The sequence below is a fragment of the Montipora capricornis genome, chromosome 6 (assembly GCF_036669925.1).
Source record: "Montipora capricornis isolate CH-2021 chromosome 6, ASM3666992v2, whole genome shotgun sequence".
NCBI classification, from domain to species: domain Eukaryota; kingdom Metazoa; phylum Cnidaria; class Anthozoa; order Scleractinia; family Acroporidae; genus Montipora; species Montipora capricornis.
Window position 1 is genome coordinate 48,383,524 of NC_090888.1, and position 733 is coordinate 48,384,256.

The window sequence follows — 733 nt, forward strand, 5'->3', positions numbered from 1 at the left end:
CACAAGTTTATGTAACATAAACGACATAAAAATCTTGACTAGGGAATGCTTTATCAAAATTTTAAATTTTGCCGTCCGTACTACAGAATACGGGGCCTGTCGGACGCTAAAAATAGGGCGCATGCTATCTAAGAGGTATAATAAACAGTTGTAAGGAATGTGTCAATCAGTATTTTTAGATGTTGTGCAAGAAAATACCCAGCCCGGTACTGTCCTAAGAATAAGAAAAGAGACAAATGAACGCCCTATGACCCTCGGTGTCGGTTCTTCGTAGATGGCGAAACAACTGAGACCTCGTTATCCAATATTTGTGCATGATAGTGGTTTATTTAAAGATATAGTGATTTCTTTCAATTCAACCTCTCAGGGATGCACAAAAGGCTGAGCTATCTACAGTTACATATCATTACTAAATCGTATTCTGAGGAACAGCTCTAAAGCAGATAATGAAATCATAACGAGGAGCAGCCAGTGGAAGAGGTTATGATCTCAAAGCTCATAACAGATATGGCTTATTATGGAGACCTTTTTGCCGTTCTAATTTTCTTTCTCTTCGAGATTTCTTATTTATAATAACCACTGACATACGTGGAGAGGAAGATCCCACGAGAAATTCAATGACTATGTAAAGGTAAAGGTAAAGGTACACGTTATTTAACGTCGGAAGTTCCTTTACTCTCTAGAGAGTACTCTCCCAGGAAGCCGACGGTGCGCTCATTTTACCCCCCTCTTT

General features: G+C 39.2%; 1 protein-coding gene across 1 annotated transcript in view; it reads right to left on the minus strand.

Moving 5' to 3' along the window:
- Positions 1-311: 311 nt before the first annotated feature.
- LOC138052343 (uncharacterized) overlaps positions 312-733 on the minus strand; it is a 39,535-nt gene continuing 39,113 nt past the window's right edge. Inside the window, exon 7 of the mRNA XM_068898798.1 lies at positions 312-733. This exon is cut by the window's right edge and continues 1,034 nt beyond it. The gene's annotated coding sequence lies outside the window, so the exon portion shown is untranslated.